The sequence below is a fragment of the Bombus affinis genome, chromosome 2 (genome assembly GCF_024516045.1).
Source record: "Bombus affinis isolate iyBomAffi1 chromosome 2, iyBomAffi1.2, whole genome shotgun sequence".
Taxonomy (NCBI): Eukaryota; Metazoa; Arthropoda; class Insecta; order Hymenoptera; family Apidae; genus Bombus; species Bombus affinis.
Window position 1 is genome coordinate 4541706 of NC_066345.1, and position 13721 is coordinate 4555426.

Here is a 13721-nt window from a genome sequence, read left to right on the forward strand (position 1 = left end):
TGCCATGAATAATTCTCTCACGTATCTCTGCTGTGATATATTCCCATTTGTAACTTTTACATTCTGAAATTACAAACTTCTTTTTCGTTTATAATTTGCCTGTGAAAGATAAATTCTAATTTTCTTTGAAATATCGTGACTCGCGAAATTGTTTGATTACTTATTACACAAGACAATTTTTATGAATGTATGACGTGTGTTATTATAGTGTTGCGTTAGTACTGCAATGGGACACGAATCTCGAAATTACGTTAATACTGTTGAGGTTTTTTATATCTCAAAATAGAGAGTTTCTACCACTGGTTTCTATTCTGTATGATAATGTATTGATGGATGGATTTATTACAGTAGATTAAACAGAAAACGATGATTATTTAACTTGAACTTAATGCAGTAACGTGATATCACAACTCTCGATTAACGACTCTTCGCTCTTCACTCTCCGGTGACTAACTGAACGATCAACGACTGCGATACCGAAATATATTGATAGCCTTAGGCTTATTGAAGTTTTCCGACCCTTTCGGCTTGTCGGATTTGCGCTTTATCATCCACATTGTCTGTATGCCGGTGATCTTTTCGCGATACTATTGGATTGGCAACTAAGTAATTGCGGATTTTGTCAGTACCACCTAATGACAAAATCCGCAATCACTTAGTTGTCAACATATAATAGAGATGAAAGAAGCCGCTGTAAAGAGAATCGTTGTGCCAAAAATTAAACACCTATATTAAAACCTGTTTGGATCTATGGGATCCAACTATGGGGAAGAACGAGTAATTGCAACATAAGATCCTTAATAGCACCTTAATGCACCTTGGTATGTTACCAACGAAACAATACATCGCGACCTTAAGATACCTACAGTTAAAGAAGAAATATGCAAATTTAGTAATAGATATAACATAAGAATTAACAACCATCAAAACCCAAGTTACTCAATTACTTGACACGACGGATCAGATCCGCAGGCTAAAAACACATTACCATCTAGATTTAAACATTAGATTCAGCTAGAACCAAACATACGATAATCATCTATTATTCACGTTATAATACCATGTCAGAATAATTTACTTACAATTCTCAATGAGAATTGATTGTAAACTACTTCCAAAGGAAAAAAAACTAAACACTAGAGAAGATGTAGAGTTTTCCTAGAAGTGAGACCCACTTCAACAAATACCTCAATCAATTCGGAAATATACATAAAAATTGCAGAATGTTCGCTACAAGTAAATATATCTTATATATATACACATGTATATTTATGTATATATTTCAATATTTTAACGTTTCTGCCTTGTTTCAAACTATAGTAATAAAATCATGATACTCGTGTCTTCAATCCGATATTGACGTGGTTGTAAAATGTTTTATAGAAATAAATTCAAATACGTACATTCTCGTGGTACGAGGTATAAAGCAATTCATTGAAAAATTCAGTCACGTATTGATGCTTCAACAAATACAAATTTGTATGTAGGTAGGTTTATGTGCGCAACTCGCTGTAGAATACGGATTGTTTCTTCAATGATATGCACTAGTATACTTGTAATTTTTTACGTGACCGATACGGCTTGTGCTGCATGAGAATCCACGAGGCAATAAAAAGGTAACATCTGTTATCGTTGTTTCTATTGCGTATTTGTGCATATAACAGGCATTTATTATTGGCAGGTAGTACAACTGTAGCGATACATCTGCAAGATTGTTGCATTTCCATCGTGTTTCCTTCAATTTTCTCACTCCTATATAATCAACAAAGTCACACGATAAAAGTATTATTTTCCTCGATTATTTTTTCCATTTAGTTTTTGATAATATTGGAAGATATTTCATTTCTCGTATTTATACATTTAAGATTGATGTGTGATCACTGGTAACTATATTACTATCTTGTTGTATTTTTACCGTTTTATTACTTCTTTTATTTTTTCTCTTATATATAATCAACAAAATCACACGATAAAAATATTATTTTCCTCGATTATTTTTTCCATTTAGTTTTTGATAATATTGGAAGATATTTCATTTCTCGTATTTATACATTTAAGATTGATGTGTGATCACTGGTAACTATATTACTATCTTGTCGTATTTTTACCGTATTTCCTTTTATTTTTTCTCTTATATATAATCAACAAAGTCACGCGATAAAACTATCTTTTTCTTTGACAGATTCGTTTATTTTTCAATGATATTCGAAAATATACAGATATATAAAGTGTGTTCGCTGTTCAAGATTGATTAGTTCCCAATGTTTTTCTCGTAAGCGATAAGTGAAGTTGAAAGGAAAAATGAAAGAGGAAAAGGATGAATGGTTCAAGGTGAACTACATATTCGCGATAATATCTTTGTGTCTTACGCAGTTGCATTATTATTTTTTTTTTTTTTTAAATAGAAACCTTCTCTTATGGAAACCTTAAAAAAGATATTAGAGCAACAGAGTTGAAAACTGATCGGTTTAATTTTGATATTTTAACTGTAGAATTTTCTCTTTCTCTTTTTTTGTATCTTTAATTTTGTAAAATTTATTGTATGTAAGACAAAGGAAACATAAATACAAAAGTACTTCGTCTTTCCTTCTTTTTCATATGGTATGCCACAAAATTGGAGTGAAAACATCTTCCAAACTAATCGATCGCAGTCAATGTTTCCCTAATATATACAGTGTCGTGAGCAATTATAAACTCAAGCCCATTTTTAGATTTTTCACGATAGCGAGACTGAATCTTTGGCCATGAAAAAGTGCAAACTCAGTGTTAATTTTCTTATAAGTTCCCACTTTGTCTCTTATTTCTTCTATCAGTTTTGAAGCAACAACGCGGAAAATGTGTTTCAGTCTACAAATATCCACAGCACTGTAGCTTTTTTAATTAAAATGACGAGAGGATTCGACGTAAGCAAAACGCACACAGATCTTTAAGCTTGCGAACAAAATACCGTGAATACGTTATTCGTGTTGAACCACTCACTCATTCCTCTTATCTTTTACGAGAAAGATGATCTAACAACGTGAACAATGAACACCCTGTATATAAATTAAAATTCTGTACCAGTGAAACGAACGCCGACGAAAACATTATCGGTGAATAAACAATGTGGGTGAAACTGGTGTCAATCAAACTGGTGTTGATGTAAATTTTGTCGGCGAAATGATTGTCGGTAATCACGCACCAAGCCGTCCATCTACATGTGCTAAAAAGGAAGATGTCGGTTTTTTAGATAGAATACTTTACATATGATATTTACTTACTTTACATCGTAAAACTGTCTGCTTTCTGAACTTGAATTTCTAGGAATGGTTACTAAAAAATGAATCCTATCAGTGAAAGTAAATCGTGTAATTTTATACGTTTTTATCGTATCAGCTTTGATTCTATCGTGGTGGTAAAACAATCGGTACTTCGTAGTCTAACTTTACTATAAATTATATCTACCATAAAATAGTAACGCAAATGTTTGAGAAATTACGTACATCGATAATAAGATCAAACAAATTACGTGAGATATCTGCTGTAAATGTGATAGAATCATGTTGAGGTTATTATATGTATAAAGAGAGAAAACGCGTGGATAAAGTGTAAGGTACAAAATATATATATTTAATTTAATAGAGAAGTGTAATAATAAGTAGGAATACAATTTGAGCTGATCCAGATCCGCACGCTAGCAGTGTTACCTTATAACTGAAAAACCCCGAAGCCAACGCCGCCTGTCTATTGTTTATGGTCTGCCTTCATGCTAGTCTTTTGTCTATATACTGTCGATGGCTTCAGCGCTTGAGAAAACTAAAAAGACCAGATGTAGTTTTCGTAGAAGTGGTGATCGCTTAAACAAATCATTTAACAATAACAAAACTCTCAATTTGTTCATGCTTCTTGTTAAGATAAATTCAAATCTTACCAGCCATTAGATATTTCGTACAATTTCTTGTCACAGGGATAGCAAAAGAAATTCTTCTAAATTCTACCTGCATAGAATCCTTACGATTCGTGTACTTTTAACAAGCAGAGCAGAATCCACATCAATTTACGAGGCAACCTGACGCATAAATACGTACATAGCATATTCATATTCGTCTGTGAACTATAGCCATATCTACTCTTTGAAACGATCTGTACAATATTCCATTCCATGCTGTTATTAAATAGGTTTTAAGTAGGTAATAGGTTCGATATTTAATTGATTCACACAGATTCAGTTTTTATATTCTGTATTTCACCACCAGCCATATAAACACACCGGATACACTCAGATAATTAACACGTGGCGGACGCCAAAACAAAAGAGCGTCGTTAAAAGTCGTACCAACTTTGCATGTAGGAACTAGTGATCATACCAACCTAATATTTTACTCAATACATGCATCATGTTCTGCACCCACGGTTTTATATTCCGCGTATTGTTCGCTACGAAATAAGGCTTCGATTAGAGCGAGGTGGTCCGTAATAACAGAGGAAAAATACGAAAGCCATCGAAGCGAAGCGAGACGCACGCTCGCTCCTATATATTCGCCTGATGTTCCTTTTTCCAGCATTATCGATGCACCGGTACAGCCATGATATAAATCACTATACCATAAACGGATACTAGAAAACGGTATATAAAAAGGGTATGAGATAAATGAAAAATCACTGACCTAGGATCGGAAATTTTAACGAATCTGATACGCGCACGTTCGAAAAAAGAAAAAAGTAGCAGCGAATCGAAAGAAAGTACGAAGAAACGAGATCGATGTCTGGTATACCGACGATTATGTATTTTGAAAATGAACCAAAGCGAAGACTATTGTTATCGAAGTAAGGTAGAAGGAAATTAGGATGCATCGAATGTTCATGATTGTAGAATTAATTTGCATACGTTAACCTTACAGCCATCTGCATTGACTTTTGGTTGCAGTTGAAACGTCGAATATTTGGATCTCGAATATTGTCGGTTCGAATAAGAACAATTTCTCCGAATTTGACGCTGAATTTATTTTTCTAACAGCCCAGTAACAGTATTGATTTATTTATCTTGTTATTGCTATTGGTATTATTTCATATAGAATTATTACTGTTTGTTATTTACTTATAACAGTATTTTTCTCGGCAATGTAATAGCGCTCCAGTAAATTATTAATGAAAGGTAGGAAATGTTAAGAGAAGAAATAAAATCGTTAAAGCCATACTATATAAAATTATTAAATTTTCAATTTAAAAGATATAATTTCAAACTTTTACATTGTTCATGTTATTATTGCTTAATGAAATAAATGGTTATTAAGGCTTTTGAGGTCACTACATAATTTATTTTAGTTACAATCGATATATTTTGCAATGAAAATTCAGTCTGCTCAACTTACGCTGTTCCGTAAAAAATATGCAGCCCACGGCGCACGCTTAACGTCGAACAAAGGATTAAACAGAATACAATCGACAGCGTATTGACAAAGCAAAACGTTCTGTGAAATTGCTGCGTGACAACTTCTTCCGAGTGCTTCTGCCACAAAAGACATCACGACGAATCTTGGGTGGAAAACGTTGCAGCAGCCAGTTTGTTCGCTAGACATTTTCCTCCTTTGGATTATTAGATTATTTCTGATCGATGCAATACGCGTTATCTAATATCCACTTCCAATTAGTAGATGAAACACAAATATGACTTGACGACGATTGGCACTTGTAGACGCGACATTTCTCCACCATGGACTCCATTAAAATGGTAACATGACTTGAAATTATAGAAAACGACGGCGTATATTTTAAACTGGCTGTATTTCCTTTTAATAAATTTTCAATTTCACTGAAGAATTTAGATTATTCATTTTTTTATCTAGTAGATAATTCTTAGACACGCGATGTACGTTTTGCTTATATCCTTCGCGTTTTTACTATGAAAAATTCATCTTTTATGTATGATGATTCCTTATAGGTTCCTGTGGATCTGGCAGGTTTGCAATGAACGATTTATTTGTAATCTTGTGGATGAGGAACGCATTTGTGTTCGATGTACAGCGACTGATTATAAACTCACCCCTACTTTGAAGTTTGTCGTAATATTAAAACAAAAATCGGTGAAATCGCTTATATAATTTCATATTACAATATGAAAGAAAACAGAAGATACAGCAAACAGTTAAATTTTCTCCTAAAATTGTGTTTCTCGTTCTGAACACATATAAACTCAATGTTAATTTCGTTACCTTCTCATTCGATATTTAGTGAATTTTCCTTTATCTTTAATTACTTCTACTAATCTGCCAAGCACGCTATCCGCTAACTTATTTAAAGTTCCGTTTCGAATATCCACCCACGCGGGAATTTACCTTTTTTCCAAGTTGTGCGATATTTTCCACAGGTAGCTTCCTCTGATTATAAACTTTCGTATTCTATCCGGAAATTTTGAAAGCTTCAAAGTCGCTTCAGTCTCGCTGAAAAATTGTCTTTTGTCTTTTATTTCGCCTATGAAAGACAATAATTCGCCATGTAACATTGCTTCGTATCCCATAGCGTTCAATCTACCCTCTACAAACACAATTTCACTGAACAATACTCAGACATGAACAATGGTTTCTTGGAAATATCGAAGAAATAATGCGGAAAATACGTTTGAGTCTGCAATTATTCACAGCAATGTACGCGTAGTACATGTTCAGCGTACGAATCGATAAACTTCGCCAGCGTCCAGAATCTTATTTCGAGCGTTCATTCCCAAGATATAATGATTTCCGTGTATATAACAAACACAAAAGCTGCATCGATGGTACAGTGAAAGCAGCGGTACAAGTGCTCGTACTTCGTTATTTATTCAGAATTGTATTCCACGCTGATATAGTACACGCATACTGTTCAAAATCTACTAATATACCTCTTGTGCTTTATCGTGCACGCAAGCGAAGCTGCATCCATTCACTGCATCCCTTGGCTATCGACATGATCGTGGCTAATAGTAACTGCGGCTTCGTTAACGTTTATTGCCAACTACTCGCGTGTGTTAAACTTTCTATTTCAATGTACCCTCGATCCCATACAGCTTCGTAAAAAGAATGAAAAGGGGGTAGGTGAACGAGAGGAGCATGTTACCAACAACAGTACCAGTTTCTCTTCGACATTGTGAACGCGTAGAAATGTTGGGTATTGTTATCCTGTTTTCCAGCTGCTATTTTTCTACACCAGTATGACCAATCTCCTTGCAAAAGGAATCTCGTAATTCGAGCACGCGTATGTTAACGTGTTTTTCGAATAAAATTTTTGCAGATATTTTATGGAATGATCAATTGTCTATGGTGCACATTTGGGAAACATCAAGACATATCATTGAAATATAGACAGTATCAATATGACATGACTGTGTGTGTTTCAGTGCTAATGTTTTACTGCTATTAATGCTAAATGTAAATATTGTAGAGAAGAATAATTCATCTCAACCGGGATATACACACCCGTCCTTCAATTTACGCGAATGAAAGTGAAAATGCGAATAAAGTTTGTCAATATAAAAGAAAAAATACGTACACGTACAATGACTTGCTAGTAATGTCATTAAACGTAATGCGATTGAGTGTACCAGTTGAGGGATCAGTGTACAAATACAGATTTATATTAGAAATATATTACATATCGTATATTAAATATTATAACATAAATTCTTAACGTTAATTTTATTCCTACAAATTCGATTTTTCAAAATACTTTATCCTGATTTCAAATATTTATCACGTATTGTCGCTTATTATTTATGACGATATCGCGGATGCTTTTGTATTTGCAAAAGGAAAAGGTAGACAGAATGTACGTAGTGACCTAATGATTTCCTATATGTATAACGTGATAACTATATTTTAGTGGCGTCTTACCTATATTGATAAAGTTGATCAGTCGCTGCTTCTTTTTTGAAAATATTTTCCTAGAACTGAGGACTCGGAGGCCTCGGAACTGAGAACTGATTTTACATATTTCTTAGCATCTCACAATTTTGCTAGCGATTTATCAATCTTACAATATCAAATTTCAAGAGCTAAATTACTCATCAATTGCACATGCACCAGCTTCCCTAGAAAAATATAAGCGATAATTTCGTGTATAAAATATTACTATCAATAATATAAATCAATAATATAAAAAATATAAATCATAAGGAAACGAATAAGTATATATTCTTTTTCTGCGAGAAAGGTTTCGTCAGCGAGAACAAACGTAATCTACCAAGGCAATTATCGCGTTTCCACGATATTCTCGTTCCACTATCTCTCAATTATCTCTGAAGCGCCAAAGAAACCGCAACGAAAGCAAACAACAAAGGACCGACGACTTTACGTTTTACGTTTCAACGATACTTCGATAGACCGCGATGAAATTTCCTTTTCGCCCAGCCGACGATGATTATTTCGATGGGAAGGTGAAGACGACGGCCCAGTCACATCGTCGTCGAGGACGAGGGATGAGAAATTGAAATCGATAGGCGAAATTGAATACTTAATTGGACTGGGGGAACTCGTCAAATGCATCTACGTAACCTAATGCGCTGCATTACACGCCCCTGACGATATTATACGTGAAAATCAACAGCGCCATCCTAAACGACGCAGCAACACGATAAAAATGTGATAACAACATTATCGCGATTAATTGTATAGCTGCGTAAACGATATTCTCGTTAACCGCCAAAGCTGCTCGATTTTCGACTGTCAAATTTGTTTCGAATAAAAAAAAATTTTCCAATATCCTGGCAGCAAAATCTCACGTGTCGCTCGACAGAAATTAATCGCATTTTTACGGATGTTACGCACAGTGGCTACTATACGGAAAACTTAGAAAATCGCCACTTAGGAAACTTTTATACACGGTATGTTGTTTTTAAGTACACACACGCGATTATTTCTCTTAGTATCGAAAATACGAGAAGATGTTACGAACAGAGGTTGTATGGTATCGGAGCAGACATAATCCGGTGTAATTAGCTTTTTTGTAGACAGCCAAGTAGAGGTCATACGAAGGTGACACGCTTTTCTTTTTTTTAATGGAGTCGTATAGTTCATATAGGTATTTCCTACAAAAAAAGAAATTAACTCATTTGCGTGGAAAAGTTATTTTAGTTTAAAAGATATTTTAACTTGAATTTGTGAAATTTAACGTTTGAATATGTAATACAAAGTGTTCCGAAAATTGTGGACATTTGTGGGCAGGAGATGCGTACGTTCTTAATGAATATTCAAATTTGGCTTTTTTTTAGATGGAGATAATCTTCGGAGTCTTCTTTCCGTTTGTACTAAAATTTTGCAAACAGCTTGTATATTTAGTAAAAAATTAGTGTACTGAAGAATTAGCATATTAAATAGGCGTTGAAAACTTTTCCACCAAATGTTGAGACTTGTTCATATAATGGATAATTGGACTCTTTTGTGCAGAACCCTACCTACCTATAATGATCTAAAACCGAGAAAAGTTAATTTAAACATTTTAATTTCCAACACAATTCAGCTTCGCCTATATCGAGTGTATTTTATTTCTGCTCTTGTTTCGCAATATTTTTTTCTTCTTCCGTGGCTTATTAAATAGCGTGTAACGTAGTTAATATTATTTTAAATATTGTTTATTATTTGTGGATTGGTATTATTCAGATTATATACTCTAACAATCCTACTGTCGCTAATTGAAATTATCATAGAAATGTACACAATCTGCTGGAACGAGATGCATCGCTTCTCGTAAATTTTTAACCCTTTGCACATGAGAGGCGGTGTTCCGTGCTGCAACTCAGTGGTGAGCGAGAGGCGACAGTCCCTGTTAATCTCATATCCCTCTGAAATTACGGTTTTAACAATGTCTCCAACGTTAGTGCGGATTCGACGAACATGGCGAAAGTATTACAGTTTAGAAATCCTAAAAAAATGGTTTTCAGAAGTGAAATTAGCTCAAATAAAAGTGAACTTGATTTTGAACTGTTGAAAAATGAGATCAATTATATTCAAGAATGCATCTTGGTGAATGCTTCATAAATTATCGTACAAAAAATAAAATACAGAAATTAATATTATAAGATCATATTCTCAAAGATGTAAATACAGATAAACTATTAGAATATGATATTTTTGTAAGTTAATTTGTATATAAAATAATTTTACGTTAGCTGTGATACACGCGTCACGTACACGCTAAATCATCCAAAGTAGCTGCTACGCTCGACCAAAGAAGTCCTCAAGTGCAAAAGGTTAAGTTTCTCCTTTGACACGAATTTGCCATTCGTCAATAATATCTGTTGAGAATTGCGGATTTTAGTCGCTGAAATAAATGTATAGGAACACTCACATTACATGTAGAAATGATATTAAAATAGTTTCATATTTATATAATATGTGTTTTACAAGATACTCATGAATAAACATTGTACGCGTCTCAGCACTCTTTCTCACGCCATCTTTTTTGCCACCATATGTACGAAACATTGCATTCTTCTGTTTTACGAGATGCTGCGCACGCACATACTTCACACACTCATACTCATATACGTGTGTCACTACACGCGGTTAATCCAGTGTAGCACACAAAATTACACATATCTCAATAATATCGCTAAATAGAAGCGTTCATAATGTTAGAGCATTTGTCACGAGTAACTTTCTTTAGATTTGTTAGAAAATAGATGTGTGTAAATCTGTATTGTACGAGCGAGGAATGAAAGAGAAGAAGACAAAAGGAAAACGCCATGAGACGAACGCATCGCGTATGTATTGAACGAATGAATGTGCAATATAACAAATTCATTCCTGTTTGAAATGTATAAGAGTATAGAGCGGTGTTCGTTAATGCTTCAATTTATTATGTTACATATAAAATAGTTATTCTGTTCTATATAAATTGTGTATTTAATAAAACGTTATATATTGTTACTTTAACAATATTTACCATTTCAAGAACATTGGACGATTATTATGGGCGATCACGTGGTTCCCAAGCTTCCTGCAAAATAACTACGTAACTAAAAAGGAACTATGGCTCGGTACTTTTAATAATTTTACAATGTAGGGGTCGTTGTATATATTGGAAATTTTTAAACGATAAATATAACAGGTGTGTTTAACTAATCTTTCGTAATTTTGAAGATTGGTTCTACATAACAGAGTTCAACTGTCTGTTTAAATTCTTTTCCAAGAATGATGAACCATATGGAAATAATAGTTATTAATAATAGTTATCCAGCTTCGCAAACATATTCGCACGCTCCATTAACGCTAAACAATTGCAAACGATAAATCATCGATCTTTCTTATATCTATGAGATAGCTATCGCAAGTATGCAACAAGGTTGTTATCCGATTTCTCGTTCTATGCGATAAATCATTGGGAAAAAATAGTAACCAGGTTGCCAGTATCGATATCCCGCGGTACGCGTCGCCGATGATTAATATTCATCGTTCTGTGGATGCTTAGAGCGCGATGCCATACGCTACAAGATAAACGATCAGCGAAAAGCGCGCCGCACAAAGCGCTTGCAAGAATATTGACCTATCTATAATAGAATGCGAACTGCAAGGCGTCGCCGTTGCATATTCAACCGAGCTATCGAACTCGAATGCGTGTGATAGGCCACGTGCTTCCTGCATCGGCCTCTGTCACGTGAATCTCACAGTCGCGTCGCGTTATCCGTCGTCGTGAGATCGATGACGCCTGTCTGGTCGAGCAAGCCCGTGTTCATCCAGATCAATGTATTAGGGTGTCCGAAAAGTTTCTTTCGTTTTATAAGGAAATAATAGACACACAATGTTTTTTTGTTTTATATTAGTTTATTGAATTATGCACGAACATAATAATAGAAATAGAACGAAATGGATCATACCTAATTCAATAAAATAATATAAAACAGAAATTGTCGTTGATTTATTATCACCTTATGGAACGAAAGAAACTTTTCGGACAACCTAATATCATAATCTGGAATACGTACGTGTAACAGCACAGTATAATATTTATAATATTATAAATATATATTAAAAAATCGTTTTTAATATAAACCATTCGAGGTATTGAAGTTCCATCACCTTTTAATAATACTTTTATCGATACAATCGCGTGATGTAATCATCAACAAGTCGTCTTTTCGTTACTTCGTCATCGAAATTGTTTCGTTTCGGCCTCTACCTGTTTCAGAAGTTACATATATCAGGGTTTCTTCTAATTTCATTTAGGGTTTTCATAGGTCGATTTTATACGTCGATTTTATACTCTTGGCCTTCGCGATCTTTATACGGACATGCAATTACCGATCGAATCTATTTTCAAACTCCTACATTTTTCATAATCCGGTGGAATATCTTTGTCTCGAAAGCACAATTGTTCGTGAACGACTTTCAGTTGTTAATGGTTTTCTTCTGCGGCCATTGTCGTCTCGCTTTTAAAGAAAACAGATTTTCATAGAGCGCCAGAGCAATTCTTGTCGTAGCTATAAGACTAAGGAAGACAGAGAACCGCGTTAAAGCGATGCAGTCATTTAGAAGCGAACGAAGAAAGCCTGGGAAATTGCTTGCAAATCTCGGAATAAAATGCGATACAGGCTCTACAAATTTGCAATTATCTAGAAGGTTTAAAGGATTTAGGCAATTAAATTATCGAATCCAATACTATTAGAATACAGAGTGTCTTTCGCGAAGCAATGCGACGTTAAACACACACACACACACACACAAAAAGAAAAGATTAAATTGTATAATAAATACTGTATTTCTGTATTTATAGAAGAATTATAGCTGTATATACAGGGTGGTTGATAACTGGTGGTACAAGCGGAAAGGAAGTGATTCTACGCGAAAAAAGAAGTCGAAAATATAGAATAAAAATTTTTCGTTTGAGGCTTTGTTTTCGAGAAAATCGATTTTGAATTTTCGTTCGGTACGCGTGCACTTTATCACGTCTCGTTATAACGGATCTCACTGTAGATCGTTGTCTCGATGGATATTATCGCAGTTTAAGTTTGTTTTTGCCGTAACGGAAAATTAGGAATACATAATGAAATAATATGAAGCAATCATAAAGTTTATTATTACAAAAATTGCTGAAAATGTTGCCCATTCTGCCGAACACATACTTTTGCTCTTCTAATTAAATTTCTATGAACACTTTCTAATATATTCGATTGTTTTAAAGTATGAAAGGCTACGATAATCTTTTCTTTCAATTGCTCGCAACTTGCGATTTCTTCAGAATAGACAATTGATTTAATATGGCTCTATAAATAAAAGTCAAGCGGAGTTAAGTCAGGAGAGCGTGGTGGCCAAGCTATTGTTCCAGCACGACCAATCCAGCCTTGGTAGTGTTGATTTAAAAAATCTCTCACATGACGACTAAAATGTGGCGGTGCACCGTCTTGTTGCACAATTAAACTTCCGTTATAACGAGACGTGATAAAGTGCACGCGTACCGAGCGAAAATTCAAAGTCAACTTTCTCGAAAACAAAGCCTCAAACGAAAAATTTTTATTCTATATTTTCAACTTCTTTTTTCGCGTAGAATCACCCCCTTTCCGCTTGTACCACCAGTTACCAACCACCCTGTATATATGATCTAAAGATCTCGAAGATTCTTTAACACATTTTACACTTCCCTTTCAATCTTAACATTATTTAAGATGGATATAATCTATTTAGGTATTTCAGCTATATTTTTGTTTACTTATTTTGCCTATTTCTTACCATTTATTAATTCTTCGAATTATAATACAAATGTAAAAGAAATTAATT

General features: G+C 34.3%; 1 protein-coding gene and 2 long non-coding RNA genes across 12 annotated transcripts in view; 1 reads left to right on the forward strand and 2 right to left on the reverse strand.

Annotated features, from left to right (window-relative positions):
* The window catches only part of LOC126929033 (uncharacterized), a 194311-nt gene that overhangs the window by 176824 nt on the left and 3766 nt on the right, over positions 1-13721 (forward strand). The gene's annotated exons all lie outside the window — the stretch shown is intronic.
* Positions 1627-4542, reverse strand: LOC126913852 (uncharacterized). Of its 2 annotated transcripts, XR_007709481.1 has the most exons (3): positions 4068-4542; positions 3648-3795; positions 1627-3193 (listed from the first exon to the last, which is right to left on the reverse strand). It is a non-coding gene; the product is annotated as an uncharacterized LOC126913852 (long non-coding RNA). The 2 variants fall into 2 exon arrangements; XR_007709480.1 differs by having other exon boundaries at positions 3648-4542.
* LOC126913849 (uncharacterized) lies at positions 5187-10420 on the reverse strand. 5 transcript variants are annotated; one of them, XR_007709475.1, is made up of 5 exons: positions 10297-10418; positions 9185-10243; positions 8905-9037; positions 7845-8041; positions 5187-6450 (listed from the first exon to the last, which is right to left on the reverse strand). It is a non-coding gene; the product is annotated as an uncharacterized LOC126913849 (long non-coding RNA). The 5 variants fall into 5 exon arrangements; XR_007709477.1 differs by having other exon boundaries at positions 10353-10402; XR_007709476.1 differs by having other exon boundaries at positions 9185-9870; positions 10140-10389.